The 14,683-nt window shown below is 39.2% G+C and overlaps 1 protein-coding gene across 1 annotated transcript in view; it reads right to left on the bottom strand.

Annotated features, from left to right (window-relative positions):
- Window positions 1-14,683, bottom strand: part of BGN (biglycan) — a 55,997-nt gene that overhangs the window by 26,453 nt on the left and 14,861 nt on the right. The gene's annotated exons all lie outside the window — the stretch shown is intronic.

The following is a 14,683-nucleotide window of genomic DNA, read 5'->3' on the forward strand; positions in this document are numbered from 1 at the left end:
GCTTCTCAGGACTAAAAAAAAAGGAACTAATCCAAAAATCACCCAGCTGGCTTCATGATCTCTTGCTCTCTAGACTCATGCCCTAACAATTACACCAAACTGGAAAACAGTAATCAATGAACTCACAGGAAACTGTCTTCGGGTCAATATCATTCAATCTTTTTATTAATAACCTAGTTAATTAAAAGGTAATCAAATGTGCAGGGAGGCCTGAACAATGCCCAATACCCTCTGGATAGATTGGAAGACTGGACTAAGATGCCCCTTAACAGGAAGAAACATGAGGCATTACACCTGAGAGAGAAATACTATAGGGAACATATAGAAGATATAGGATTGATGGCTTGAAAGCACTAGATTGGAAAGGGATGAAGGCGTGGTCACTGACCACAAGCTAAACATCAGTGAGTAGTGTGAGACAATTGCTAGAATGTTTAAAGCAATTCTGGGCTCCATCGTAGATTTGCTGCCTGAACAACAAGTGAAGTGCTTATTCCCCTCTGCTTTCCACTGGTGAAAACACACCTGGATTATTTTTTTACCACTCAAATTTCCAAAAAGATATTGACAGGTTAGAAAGATTTTGGAAGACACCAACCGAGTTAATATAAGGACTATGAGGATAGGTGGCAGGATCTTGGATTGTTCAGCCTGTGGGGGGGGGGGGAAGAAGATTGAGGGGAGATAAGATATCAGCCACGTCTTGTGAATAGAATAGAATAGAATAGAATAGAATAGAATAGAATAGAATAGAATAGAATAGAATAGAATAGAATAGAATTCTTTATTGGCCAAGTGTGATTGGACACACAAGGAATTTGTCTTCAGTGCATAAGCTCTCAGCGTACATAAAAGCTAGAAGTGATAAATCATGATCATAGTCATCATAAAAATACATTCATCATACATCATAAGATACAACACTTAGTGGTAGTCATAGGATACTAAATAAGCAATCAACATAAATCATACTAGGAAACTAAATAAAAACAATGTAAATCATAAAGATTCAAGCAACAAAATTATAGTCATAAGTAGAAAAGGGGAGAGGTAATAGGAAAGATGGGAAGAATAATAGTAATACAGCCTTACTAAATAGTTTGACAGTGTTGTGGGAATTAGTTGTTTAGCAGAGTGATGGCATAGGGAAAAAACTGTCCTTGTGTCTGTTGTTGTTCTCGTATGCAATGCCCTATATAGCATCATCTTGAGGGTAGAAGTTGAAACAATTTATGTCCAGGATATGAGGGGTGGGTGGTTTAACTGATTTTTTTTGCAGAGGACTGGTTGAGATTCTTATGTTCCCTTCCAAGTCCACAGTTCTATGACTCTACAAGTCTAAGAATTGTTAATTGCAATTATAATTTTAAATTCAAATTCTCCTCCACGTTATCCTAATTGCAGTTATTTTCGTATCAGAGTCCTTCAGTGTCATTATGGGCTGAATGTTCTGCATTTAGCTGAAAGCAAATGTCAATTCTCCTAAAATGATTCTCCTAGAAAATTTACTTACAGGCAAGTGCTATTCAGAATAAAGGTCTTGTAGTATTAAAAAAGGGGGGTTGTTTTTTGTGTATGGCAATAAAACTCTGAATCCTGAAACAAGTACTCTTTAATTAAAGACACTACAACTGGTATAGTAGTATATTTCCATTTCACTAAAAGAACTGCTCTTGCCATTGCATTGTACTACCAGCCATCCCCATTCCCTAAATTTCCACAAAAAAGGAAATTCAGAAGAAAAAAAAAACCAGGATGCAATGACATGACGTTCCTTGGATATTTCAGAAAAAGTGAGCGATCAAAGAGCAATATGAAAGAAAAGAGGGTCAAAGGAACATACTTCCTGCTTATTTTTAGCATGGTATTTCCCATCTTTTCTTGTTTTTTTTTTTTTTTTCTGATGTGTCAGGAGACTGAGCTGCCAGCTGAAAATGCCTACACTGACCGTATGTCATTTTTGCATTGTTAGGATGTGGAAAGAGCATGGGAACAAAAGCTGCAGCTCCCCGCCTGCCATCCCAGGTTTTTATGCAGCCCATGCCCTTCAAGCAGCTGCTGCCAGTTTTGAAGAAATGTGTAAACCCTTTCTCCAGAGGTGGGTTTCAGCAGGTTCTGACCAGTTCTGGAGAACCAGTAGCGGAAATTTTGAGTAGTTTGGAGAACCGGTAGTAAAAATTCTGACTGGCCCCACCCCCATCTATTCTCTGCCTCCCGAGTCCCAGCTGATTGGGAGGAAATGGGGATTTTGCAGTAACCTTCCCCTGGATTGGGGTGGGAATGGAGATTTTATCTTTTCCCTGCCACGCTCACCAAGCCACACCCACCAAGCCACACCCACAGAACCGGTAGTAAAAATTTTTGAAACCCACCACTGCCTCTCTCCCAAATTTTATGATTTTAAGATTGACTAAAACAGGAAAAGGTAGATGGCCAGAGAAAAGAAAATGGAATTTAAAATAAATCTTTTTTTTAAAAAAAATCTCAAGCTATATCCAATTTGAGCTGACTTTGCCCCTTGTACCACAGATATGCCATTTTTACCAGTCACACAGGGCTCTTAACCTACATAGCTTTGGCTTCAGTTAGGAATGTACAATCTGCAGGATTTTCATTCCTGTATTTACATTTAATAAATCCTCCAGTTTTTCCAGACAAAGCTTGCTGGAAATGTTGCAGTCAGATTCAGGTAAAGGACGACAGCAAACCAAAACAAAATAAAATTTAAATGTAGATTTGTAGTTATAATAATGACATTACAAAAAGTACATAAGTTGCATAAGTGTGACATCCAGCTCCAAACCACTACTGTTAAATCAACAGCAACAGCCCTCCAAACAAACAAACAAACAAAAAAACAACTGAGTTTGATACAGCGATTCGAGGCTCTGGGCTAGAAACTGGTGGAAGATGGAGATTTTTAGGCATGAAGTCATCTGGGTCTCTCAGGGCTAATGATTCTCTCTCAGCTCTGGGATAAAGGCAGAAGCCAACCACTTCCAAAAATACTGCTAAAAAAATAATTTTAAAATGAGTTAGGATGTTGATGATAACCTTTCTGCCATATTAGAATATGTTGCGCCATCATAATATGCTAGGTGAGAAAACAAAGGATTTGCTGACCATCATTGGTCAATCAGGTTTTCACCTTTGAGATCTGAGAGCCTTACATTTCAGTCATGAGAACTAGAAGCTTTTTTTTTAAAAGTACATTTTGCATAACAATCCGTTTAATTAACTGCCAACTTCCCTTCTGACCCAAAAAGAAAGATGATGGGCAGCGCAATCAGTTCTTGCATAGAATCCCTAGTTAAGGCAGTGAAGAGGGATCGATCCCTCCACTGCTCACTCCCCGAATAGAATCAAAATATTCCATACCTTCAAATTTCTTAATACTTATGACCTGATTTGTTTGCTATATAGGAGACTGTGCAAAGGTTGAAATGCGGGTGAATCTCAGATCGAAAACGCACCCACAGTCAACTAAATGAGAGGCCAGTCCCCCCCAGATTTATCTATGCTACTATTTCAGATTGCAAGCAAATCAGCATGTTTATAACTGTTTATAAATACTTGGGAGAAAATATGGTAGCTTTCCCTGGGTTTTTGCAGTAAGCAGATGTCCTGTAATTGCATAAAGGAAAGGCTGTAATTTGGCCGTTATTTTAGCCTGCCTGTAGGCCTGTGGTGTTCAGAAACAGACAGATCCCTTGATCCCCAGAGCTGCCTTGGGAGCTACTTTGGACTGAAAAGCAAGCCATGGACAGGAAAGACAGGGAAAAGAATCCACACTGGCCTTTTCTCTTTCTCCACTCCCTGCTCCCTGCTTGTGTCCAGGTCTTTAGATGTGGAAAACTACAACGAGACATGACTTCCCAGAGGCAATGCCTGGAGAGTTGAGATCATTGTGTTCCTTTCTTGTAGAGATCCACACCTCTCTTTCGTCTGTAAGGAAGTGGGGCTCTTGAGAGCAGATGTCAGATTGTGGTTCAAGTGTATCCAGGGCCCTTTCACCAGGCAAGCAGGGCAGCAGTCTCCAACCTGAAGCTAAACATGGGGGGGGGGGTTTGTTTTTTTTTAATTTTTTTTTTCAGACACACAAACATAAAATACATAATTTCTGAACAGAGTATTGACTGAGTCAAAATTCATACAGCTTATTTTCTCCATATTTACTATATATACTCCAATTTCTGCCAATATTCTACTTTCCCCCTTTTAACTATATTTTTATAGAATATATAATCAATATTACCATCCGCCCTCGCCTCCTTATCTTCACCTATCACATTTTTTTAATCTATTGAAACCCTTTACTTTAAGCACAGTCATTCAAACATTTAATTTTTCACAATTATTTCTTTAGTGTCAATTTTTCCCAAAGACGGACCAACTTTTATCCTATCTTACTACTTTATCTATTATTTAAGCCTTTTAAGTATATATTTCTTTATATTTGTTTTACCATCTTTATCATTAATCATTTTACCATTTTACCCAAAACAATACAATTCTTCCCATTTACTTTTATAACCCCCTTTTTAAGTAAACCTAACTTCCATTTCATTCCAACTTTCCCCTTCAAATAATTACTATTTTACAATTCAAATTTTACAGTCCCAGTATTAATACAATTTCTTTGCACTTTCAGGGTTACAAAATATACCTCATCTTATTCAAATACTATAATCATCAATAATTTCCCCTTCTAAATAAATCATTTTATCTCAAATCAGTTATGCTGAAGCTGAACATGTTGGTTGGTCATTATGGGAGTGAATGACCAACACTTCTAGAAAAACCAAATATGGGAAAGGATAAAGTAGGAATCTTTGATTTCAAGAGCTTTCATCTATGTAGGTGGAGCTAGAGAGGAGAAGGTGGGGAATTCCAGTGTAGTGTAGGCCAAACTAGGACAAAGAAAGAGAGAAATAAAAGAACATAAGTAAAGCTCAGGTAAATGCTAAAGTTGAAGTATATATTGGGGGAGGGAGGAAGGGACATACGTCGCAACTTCATAGTGCAATTTCTTCTTATGTACTTATGTATGATGCAAATACAAAAGGGTAAGATTTTTTATTGTAGCATCTTAATGCATTTTTTTACTTTGATGTTATAATGGCTAGCAACGGACACTTCTGACCTGAAGCAATTTTATGGTGGTTCAAATGTTCTTTTTAGGGACATGGATGAAATCTGAAACCTGAATGGCTATGTTTTCAATCAAGACTCTCTTGATTTGGATTAGCTGCTGCTGATTTTCACTTTTACCCTTCCTGAATTGCCACTGCATCCACCATTCACCCAAAACAATCCCGGTCTCCATCCATCCACACACAACATTTCTCATTGTTTGCAATGGCTTCCAAGCCTATTGGGTTTATACTTGCTTAGGTAACTTCTCAGAGCAAGACTATGAGGTGACAGGTCAATCCAAAGAGCTCTGAAGCTTCATTTGGAGAAAACGCCAGATAGAAGCATCAAAGCTCAAGGCTATGCTGGCAGCTTTCTTTTCGTTAAGCAGAATGAATCGGTTGCTCTGGATAGTAGAGCAAATCATTTATTAGAAATATTAGATGCTTTGCTCCATCTAAAAGTGGGACCAGTCTTGCTAATGGTACTACAAGTAAAAAATGCTTCCCCCTTTCTTTTCCTCTGATCAAAGAAGAAAAATGGGGAATGCTTGGGAAAACACATTCCAACCTCCTTAACCTAAGAGTACAATCACAGAAGCCCTCTGCAGCTCTCTGCCAGCGAAAATGAAGTGCCCCCCACCCCCGAGCTTTGTTTTCACTGGCAGAGGGCTGCGGGAGGCCACTGTGGCCAAAAATGGGACCCAGGAGCCTATTTTCACTGGCAGAGTGCTCGGGCCACCACAGGAGCCCCTGACACGAGTGATATCATGCTGGCTATGCCCACCCTGAACACGTCCACCCTGGTCCCCCAAGGTCAAAAGCAACCCTGATGCGGCCCTCAATGAAATCGAGTTTGACACCCCTGGTCTAGAAGAAGCTGAATAAATTGCATACCATTTGAGAAAACCATAAAAATATCATTTGCATAAACACACCCTTATCTTTGCAACCATTCAAGACAGGCTGATAATTCAGTGAGTGGAGATGAAAAATTCTTTAGTTAAAAAAAAAAGATGAATGGGAAAAGCTGGACTGGAGCAAAAGAAGCTGTCCTTGGGATGCCTCCCACCCACATCCCTGCAACGTTTTGAGCAATAATAATAAACAAGCAATTGCTTTGACATATCCCATAACATGCTTAGAAATGCTCTGTGTGAAGATCAAGTCTTCCTTCTTGGAGGAAAGCAGGAGTATTTCAGAGGAATGCAGTAGGTAAGCATTACCTTTAATTCTTAAACTCCTGCCCCCCCCCATACACACGCACTAATTTGGTGTTAGAGAAAGGAGTGATGGCAAATCAAGGTTGACTGTAATCCAATATTCTGGATATGTAGATGGAGAAAGCCAGTTTTTCTAGAGGCTGGAATAAGTATTGAATGGTGAGAAATCACTACAGTACTATACCATCAACTAAATATAGATGGACAGAAAGTGCAACCCTGGATAAAAAAATTAGTAAAAAATGTTGGAGATGTGATATGGAATTAGGGACTTATGAACATATGTGGTACAAATGTGATAAAGTTAAAAAGTTTTGGCAACAATTGGAGGAAATGATATTTGAAATGATGGGGAAAGCAATAATATTGAGACCAGAAACTATATTACTGTTGATAATTAAGGAAATAGAACCAACAAAATATGAGAAAGAATTGATTAGAATTATGATTATAATGGGTAGAATTATAATAGCCAGATATTGGAAATTAGATGTGAATTTTAGAATAGAAGAATGGTATTGTGAAATGTGGAAATTAGCTTTAAATGATAAAATGACATGTGATATTAAAATTAGAAATGGTGACTATAAAGAAGACATTTTCTGGAAAATTTGGAAACCATTTGTGGACTATGCACTGGGAAAATTGGATGCTTCGGTACCTGTACCCCGAGAACGTGGATTTTGGCGATCATGAGGATATATCCGAAGAACCAAATCTTCCTTTCTTATGTATAGCACAGGGTGAAATATTGTATATGTCTTCTTTTTAATAAATAAAATAAAAATAAAAAGTAATAAAAAAAAACAGAAAGTGCAACCCTGATAAGGACAGCAATATTGAGCAAACGTCTGTTTCTGAGCTACTTCTCCTCTGCTGTTGAACTCCTTCTGTCTTCTGCAGCAGCATTTTTCTTCCCTGTATTTATTTTATGCAGATCTATGAATGTTCAAATGTTCAAAACATCACATTAGGCTTTAATTGCAGCCAGTGACAGATGGTTACTCTAAGAAATGCATACCAGATTTCAACATTTCCTGGAAACTATGCCTCTAAAGCTTGAAGCATTTAATTGTGTGATCATCGTGATCACTCAGTATTCTTTATGCATTGCTCCAGCAGGGTCTTAGTCCTAAACCCATTAACTCAGATGGAATATCAAACACTGAGGATATCCACCTGCATGGGATACTAAAACTCCTGTATATCCAATAATTCAGAGTACAGATGTTCAATAGAAGCAATTTTTTTTCTTATTCATCATGACTTTCCAGGGATCTTGGTTCTACAGTATGCTGTAACCGTCTTTCAAATTCTCCTTGGCAGCTGGTCCACTAAAGCACCCTTCTTTACTTTCCTTTAATTTTAACCTTTCTAAACTTGACCAGGAAGAATCAAACCATTTAATATCCTTCATTTCAGTTCAAGTTTAGCTATGATTAAAATTGTTTCAGTATAGCTGTGGTAAATGTTTCAAGTCTGTAAAAGATTAGAAGCCAGAATGCTTCTGGGACAGATTTATGACTGATTCACACATGAAAAAGAGAATTGCAACCAAACTATAAAAATACAACAACTATTGCCAATTTACACAGCTCCTGCAACTTTCCATTAATGTATTGCAGAAAAAGGGATGCAGCCACAATGCACCAGCAATTGCTGTGCTGTCTGATCGGTTCAATTGACTGATACTCCAGAAGTAGCTTTTTCCAATCTGGTGCCCTCCAGATATGCCACAATGCAGTTCCAGAATTCCTAGCCACATCTGAAGAGCATCAAGTGGAGGGAAGCTATTCTAGGTGATGATGCAACAATACCACATTGGTAGTTTCTTTTCATTCCCATGTTGCCAGGAAGAGTCAAAAGCAGCAGGCGACTCGTGCACTTTTGTAAGTTGCAATTTGGGACTTGGATATGACATGTTTCAATACTTAAGTTGCAGAAAGTGAGGTGAAAGGATGTAATTTGTTACCACAAAGGCTTGTCACTGAGGTGGTAAATCTGTATTAAAGGACTGAGTTGCACATGATGTTAAACCTGTCACTTGTGCTGTTCCTGCTGTGTTACTATAAATAGCAGCATATGGGAGGAGGTTGTGTTCACTGATCAGGAGGATGTTGGTGCTGCTGGAAAGGGAATTCTCCTCTGCTTTGCCCTGTTAAAAAGAATTGTCCCCTCAAGTTATTATTAGTGCTGGGGAGCCATGAAAGGAAAATGTCATTGGAATATGATGAAGAAGAATATACCTACGAAATGCTCCAGTCTCTTTCAACAACATATACATACATCCCCATTCAGTAAAACCAGTTTATTTTCTACCCCAAGATTACAGTAAGAACATAAGACTTTGGGAATAGCCCGTTTGCCTCTTAGTTCTGCATTTTGTTTCTTACAGTGGCCAACCAGACACCTCTGGTGAGACGTAGATATAATGCCTTTCCCATCAGTCTCCCACAGCAGGTGATGTTTGAAAATGTACTGACCCCAATCCAACTAATATAGCCTTGAGAGACCCACGCTACTTGAATTTATTCAACTTCCTTTCAAAGCCACTCAAGCAACTGTCCACCACTACACCTTTGTAAAAGAAGGTAGACTTGGCTTTGAGCATATGGAAGAAAAGAATAGGCCAGGGGTCAGCATCCCGCAGCTCTGGAGCCACGTGTGGCTCTTTCATCCCTCTGCTGCGGCTCCCTGTCGCTCATCATATGAGTCACAACTGCCAATGTGCGATACCCATCGGCACACAATTTATTGAGTTTTTCAACACCCAGTAGGCCAACCATGGATAAATCCAAGAAAAGAAAAGTTTCAGAAGAAAGAATGTTTAATTCAACTACATATGCTAGTTTTGTGAAATAGTCAGGCATGGGAAGGGTTTTGTGGCTCCCAGTGTTTTGTTTTCTTTGGGAAATGAGTCCAAATGGCTCTTTGAGTGTTTAAGGTTGCTGACCCCTGCAATAGGCCATTGAAGTGGGACTTTGAGGAAAGATTATTTGGTCCAAAGTAGGGGGGAAGGGTGAGAAAGAAACTCACAATAATCCTGCCTTGGTTTTGTTTAATATAGAATGAGTCAGAAACTCATACTATACTAGGCTTTCAAGACTCTGCTCTTCTACCCTATTGCAAATAATCCTTGACATTCAACTATTGGTTTAGCAACTATTGGAATTACAATGGTACTGAACAGAGTGAGTTATGACATTTTTTTAAATACAACCATTGCAGCATCCCCATAATCACGAGGTCAACATTTGAATGCTTGGCAATTGGCATGTATTTATGATGGTTTCACTGTCCTGGAGTCATGTGATTACTTTTTGACCTTCTGACAAGCAAAGTCAATGGGGAAGCCAGATTCACTTAATAACTGTGTTACTAACTTAACAACTGCAGTCATTCACTTAACAACTGTGGCAAGAAAGGTTGTAAAATGGTGAAAAACTCACTTAACAACTGTTTTGTTTGGCAATGGAAATTTTGGGTTCCATTGTGGACATAAAGGCCATTCCTGGAATTACTGCTTTATCTGTTGGTTGACTTAATCTACCTTGAAAGACTGGCATTTTGTGATAATGAATTTCACTAATTTATTATTCACAAGAGTTTCAACAGGTTGGGGGCAATCTGACAAAATTGTTAATGCCCAATCTAAAAATCTTTGGAATCAAAACTATATTCTTAATTTCTAGAGAGGATTTAGAATTATATGAGTGTACACAAAAAATTAAGAAATTATTTTCCAGTATAACGTACTGTTACCAATTTGCTTCTCCCCACCACCCCCTTACAACTAAATGTTGAAACATGATAGAAATAATATTCTAGAAATAAAAGCCCAATTGTTCCTTCTTAATTTCTGGCTCGAATTTGTGTCTGTGCAAACATAGGAGATTATCCAACCCTTTTTCTGCCTAAGCAAATTCAGGCCTGGCCCTACCAGACAGCAGGAGGGAGAAGGCTATTTTAGGAGGAAGGATTTGGGAGAGATGAAGGCAAGAACTGATCTTTAAAAGGAGTCCCAAGTCTGTTGAAAACATTGACTGTAGCAGAGATGGGTGTCACCCTCTGCTTTTCTTTATGCAACAAAATTTCTTTAGCAAGGAACTGAATTTCCTATAGCCAACCCTGACAACTCATTTCTGAGAATGGTTTCACTTTGGGCTCTTCGGAATATGAGGCTTAAGCTTTAGAGGGGCAAAAGTTATTTTGCTGAACACCCTAATGCAGGGGTGTCCAAGCACGGCTGGCTGGGGAATTCTGGGAGCTGACGTCCACAAATCTTAAAAGTTGCCAAAATTGAACACCACTGCTTTAAAGGAAGCAGCTCTTCCTTCAGTCCAGTTCAGCATCTAATGATTTCAGTTTTGATTGTTCTCTCACACAGTACAATGTTAGTATCACCTCTGCCTGAGAAAATATTATCGTATGCTTAAGCAAATTTCCTTTGAGGAAAGTTTATATCCTCTTGAGATTTCTATTACTGTCTTGAATGCCTTCCATTGTTTTGAATGGAATATTTCAAAACATTCCTTACAACCCAAAAGGAAATGCTGACTGTAAGTGGGACATTTGGTATTTAGCACATTGTTTCACTGTCCTCTAAATGGAAGGATTCATAATGAATTCCCCCAAAATAATGGGGAAAGTAGAGATTTGTCCTATTTATGGAATACTGGTTTTAATTTGTTTTCAGGGATCTTTTCAAGAGCTAGTGACCATTCAACAGACCACTTTTGATAAAAGCAAAGCAGAATTTTAGAATCACTTTTCCTCTTGGTCACATTTCGATAAGCACATTGTGCCAGTTTCATCTTCTCTTTTCCATTCATGCCTCGAAAAATAATGATGAGAGTGGGGATTCAGATTAGCCCAATATTTTGTGGCCAAGAAAACTAGGGTTGCAGGAAGCCATGGCAGCTGAAAATGGAGCTCGTGAGGGCCGCGGGCAGTACTCCCAAGCTCTGTTTTCGCTGGCAGAGGGTTGCAGGAAGCCATTGCAGCTGAAAACGGATCTCGTGTGGGCTGCGGGCAGTACTCCCAAGATCTGTTTTCGCCAGCAGAGAGTTGCAGGAGGAGCTTGGGAGTCCATTTTCGCTGGCAGAGAGCTTGGGCCACCACAGGTGCCCCAGCACAAGTGACATTGAGCTGGCCAACGCCCACCCTGGCCACGCCCACTCTGGACCCCTAAGGTCAAACACAACCCTGATGCGGCCCTCAATGAAATCAAGTTTGACACCCCTGCTCAGTCCTCACAGCCAGAATTTATTAGGAGAAAGATGAGAAAGATAAAGATCTAAATATAGAAAGTGTAAACTTGGTGGGAGCGGGGAATGTTGACATGGCACATGTCTCTTCTAGAGAGGGGCCCCTGTTTAAGGGATTTTCTGATTCGCCCATGGACCATTTTGACAAAGCAAAGTTGACCATCATTTGAGCCCAAAAAATGGCTTTAAAATCTTTCTCTAATTCAAGTTTATATATGAGGCAAAATTCATCCAGGGAAGCTTCTAGATTCCACTTCTTCAGATGACTATCCCTAGTGGACCTCACACCATTCCTAAGAGGTCTGTAAGGGGGTATGCATAAGTGTACCAGCCAGTGGTGGGTTTCTACTGGTTTGCACCGGTTCAAGTGAATCGGTAGCAGTGACAGCAGGCTCAGACGCTCAACGCATGCACAGACTATAAATTGTGGTGAACAGATTCCCTTTAGAATCTGCTTCCTATTCTAATATAGGAAATTATGCAAGAAACTAACATCTGGGAAGAGGGCAGTAATTAGTGAATTATGCTCTATTTCCCCCTCCCTTCAAGGCCACTAGCTCTGCAGTGCTGTTGGCTCATGGCTGGCCTCAGCTTGCAGAAGGCAGTAAACCTGGATAGTTTTAACCTTGGCTTATTGTATTACAATTCAAGGACACCAAAGATCAGACTAAGTCATGCAAATGTAGCTAGCAAAGGGATCACCTGAGACTTTGGGAGCTCCTCTGTACTTGCCAATGCCTTTGACTTAGACAGCAAGGGGACAAAAACAGTACAGAAGGTCAGAAAGAGTACAAAAATTAAAATAACAATGGGTAGATTTACAACTAAAGCAGACTGCTGACATGGAGTGACCAGATTTCATGGGCTGTGTAACCAGATGAGCTTAGCATTCTCCCCAGTTGTCACTGAAAAACTAATACCATGCTTTTCTGCACATGCTTTTTTTTCCCCTGGAGCAACTCAAAGCACAACCAAACCACAGAGATAAGAGCCAACAGCTTGACCGTGAAGCAGAATGAAACAGCTGAGTGAGATGACAGATTTCAATAGCTAGTTCTTTTTCCATTGTCTTTAACTACACTTAGGGTAATTTACATTTACATATTGAGGTGATTGACATACTAGAAGATCACATGCTTGCACACTTTTATATCTACATGGACATTATTTTGCACAAAGCGTGAACAGACAGGGCAAGACCTAATTGGAACACTTTCTGTTTTGGTGGGTGCTTTCAAGGTGTTGGCTTTATTTTTGTTCAAATTGCAATTGTTATTTGGAGGGAATATGTTAATGAATGTTAATTAATTAATAATACAATATATTTTTCCATTGCTTTTGCTACTCAACCTGGTGTCACACACGCATCCTTAGTGTTTTAATTGACATATTATTTGCATGTGAGCACAAAACAACTTCCAGTTCAGACCATAATTTAATTTCTTCTTTATTCCAATCATGTTGCATAATCATGTTGGGGTGTGCATGTCTTTTGTTCTTTTGCTTTTTTAACATGGCAGCTATACACCCATAGATACAAGCAACTGGTAAAAATATGCAGGCTTAAAAATACTAATCAATATTATTATTATTCAAAATAATATTCAAAAATATTATTCAATGTATTATTATTCAAAGCTGCCCAATTTGTGTAGATCACAGAGAAGAATAGCCTTGGAGATTAAAAGCAATCACAGATTTCTAGTCTGCCGGAATGGGAAGGGAAAGATAAAGTAAAATTATGTCAAGCAAGTGCTATGTTTTTAAATACATTCCCACCAATAAGATTTAATGAATTATGTCTTGGATAAGAATGTATGTAATTTAATTATGTAAGGAAAGCATATTCAGCAGAAACCTTTATTAAAAGGAGGGATAGAATATAAAAGGAGAAACAAAAGGAAAAGAATAGGATGGGGACCATAACACGTCACATGAGTGAGCTAGATATCAGAATGCCAGGATAATATTGTATGATCATACAGATTGACATCCGGTTAAACTAGTTATGTTTAATAGTGACTCTAAAGGTTTATTCTGTTCCAAACATATTGGCCTCAATAAAATATTCCTTGTTACACACTTGAGGTTTCCTTCCTTCTTTTTATCTGTTCCCAATATCTGCGCTCTTATATTTTTAACAGCAGCCTGCCAGGGAGAAAATAAGCCCTGAAGTTTTTTCCTCTCCTTTAATCTCCATGTTGGAGACAGCTTCCAATGATTTATTTATTTTTCCTTGTCAGACCGCTCTGCTGATGGCACAGGAACAAAGCCAGGGAGAAAGGTGGCAACTCTATCAAGCAGATTGTCTTTAGTGGGACAGCCCAAAATATGAATGATTGCGTTCCTGAAAGAGCTACTTCCAGTAAAAGCTGCTTTCCACCCAGGCTGCAGCCAACAATTACAAGCAGCAAGCATCTCCCGTGTCCCTTCCAAACCCACAATGCACTCCAAAGCCCACAATAGCAGCCTTTATATCCCAGGTCCCAAATGGTTGCGATTATAGGTGGAGTCACACCCAGTTTTCTATTCCAATTTTGAAGCTGACGCCAGGCTGCTGGAAGTCTCTCTCTCCCTTAGCAACTCTCCCTGGCTGTACAGGTAGTCCTCGGCTTACGACCACAATTGAACCCAAAATTTCTGTTGCTAAGCGAGACAATTGTTAAATGAATTATGCCCCATTTTTACGACAACAAATGAATTATTGCAGTTGTTCAGTTAGTAACACAGTTGTTACGGGAATATGGCTTCCCCATTGACTTCGGTTGTCAGAAGGTCATGAAAGGTGACCTTGGGACACGGCAACCTCATAAATATGAGTCAATTGCCAAGATCTGAATTTTGATCAAATCACCAAAAAAACCCTACTTCTGACCATTTTTCACACGTATGACTGTGTGAAAAATGGTCATTTTTTTTCAGTGGCCTTGTAATTTAGAATGGTCACTAAACAAGCTTTTGTAAGTCGAAGACTACCTGTACACACACACTGGGCCTGGGACAAGCCAATGCAGCTTGGGCTATGATGTGGTGTGTGGACATGCTGGGGAAGGAAGAAGAG

Source organism: Pituophis catenifer, unplaced genomic scaffold (genome assembly GCF_029215685.1).
Source record: "Pituophis catenifer annectens isolate HBS135680 unplaced genomic scaffold, rPitCat1.0.hap2 SCAF_2, whole genome shotgun sequence".
NCBI classification, from domain to species: Eukaryota; Metazoa; Chordata; class Lepidosauria; order Squamata; family Colubridae; genus Pituophis; species Pituophis catenifer.